At 38.8% G+C, this 1,677-nt stretch overlaps 1 pseudogene; it reads right to left on the reverse strand.

Moving 5' to 3' along the window:
- Window positions 1-247: 247 nt before the first annotated feature.
- LOC143628070 (21 kDa protein pseudogene) lies at window positions 248-940 on the reverse strand (annotated as a pseudogene).
- Window positions 941-1,677: the final 737 nt, after the last annotated feature.

Raw genomic sequence — 1,677 nt, forward strand, 5'->3', positions numbered from 1 at the left:
ATCTTTTCTAGCAATCTCTTAATATACACTTATATTCAAGAGCAATCTAGTCTGATTCTCACGCCGGAGGGTGGTCACAAGGAGGTACCCCCCCCCCTTCTAAGTGACGAGCTCACGGTGTCTATTTTGCAGGTCACCAGAAGAACCATCTTTGCCGGACATAACCCCTCGTGGGAAACATCTATTTAACCCCCAGATTATCCGTAATCTGCCCGGGGTCGATTAGTGTTTCTTCAATATCTATCTTTAATCTCCTTGAACCACCTACCTGCTTAAAGCAGCATAACTGTTGATCAAAGCCAAAGCATTGCTGGTTAAGTGTGCAACATTCACAATCTTTCCTCTTATGACATTTTTCATTTTGGGGTCACTCTTAAACCCTTCGGAGCACGTGTCTTCATCCGTCATTGCAGAACTGACCCACGTTTGTATGTCGCTCATCACTAGCCCTCGTTCTTTAGAACCTGGATGAATCATCTCGTCAAGTGATCTTTTCAACTCATAAACGGAGTCACTCAACAATTCAAGGCAGTCTTTCATGGCTGCAACCTCTCGAGGATCCATGCCGTGCACTTGTGACAGTTTAACCATCGATGAAGAGGTCGAGAGGGTTGTGTCAAGGCTCACGGATAGAGCTGTCTGGGCTAATAGCTTAGGGCTTGTTTGGATTGCACCCGCTTGTGTTGAGAGCGAGTTAAAGCATAGTGTTGGGTAGGTGGTCAAACCACATGATGCTCTTATGAATTCAACATTTGTTTGCTCAAGGGCTGAGATGAAAGTGATGGAAGAAGTAAATAAGAGAAGTGTTATCATGAGGATGTGTGAACTTTCCATATTGTGTGTGTAAAGAAGTTTGAAGCAAATGAGGTTGGCTATGAAAGTGTAGCAAGTTCATTCCACATTTATAGGAAAATTTAATGCTGATATCTTTAATAAAGACCATGATTAATAACTAATGAAAAGATCTCAAGCTTTAATTAATACTGGCTAAGATAATGTTGTACATGTGACAAAATACCTTGCAAGTGGCCCTTCACAACGTGCAATTATGGAATCTTTAGCCATCTTATACTGTTATATATATGTTGGATAGTATTTTGCAAGTTGGATATTCGATCTGATCGACATATATAATTCAATATTTTAAGCCATCTTATATTCTTATGTGTGAGATAATTATCAAATTGGAGGTAAGTGAACTAGTAGGGTCCTCACACAGTCACACTCGTCCACATACGTATACAAGAGCTAAGTACAATGTAAGCTATGTGTAGATATATATGTTGTCAGTTCAGAAAAGACAAATTGAAAATAAATAATCCTAATTTTTATGTATTGGCCGATAATAATTTCAACTTTAAAAATCACTACCAACGGTCCCAACTTTCAACTATTTTTGTCTCAATGTCCTCCGTTAAAAAAAACTTAACGCCGTTACGTTTTATTCCGAGTTTCAAACCGATGTTTTAGGGCATTTGATCGGAAGAACGATACGATTCGACTGATGTAAAACTTATCTCGAAACGATGATTCAAATGACTTGATTATTGTTAATTGGAAATTTAAACGCCCGAATTGAAACATTATTTCGTCGCTTGGGTCACCGTTTCGAGATAAGTTTTACATTGGTCGACTCGTATCTTTCTTTCGATCAAAAGCCCTAAAACATTGTTTTGA

Source organism: Bidens hawaiensis, unplaced genomic scaffold (assembly GCF_021521415.1).
Source record: "Bidens hawaiensis isolate Kalapana, Puna unplaced genomic scaffold, B.hawaiensis_p1.1 tig00004774_1, whole genome shotgun sequence".
Lineage (NCBI taxonomy): Eukaryota > Viridiplantae > Streptophyta > Magnoliopsida > Asterales > Asteraceae > Bidens > Bidens hawaiensis.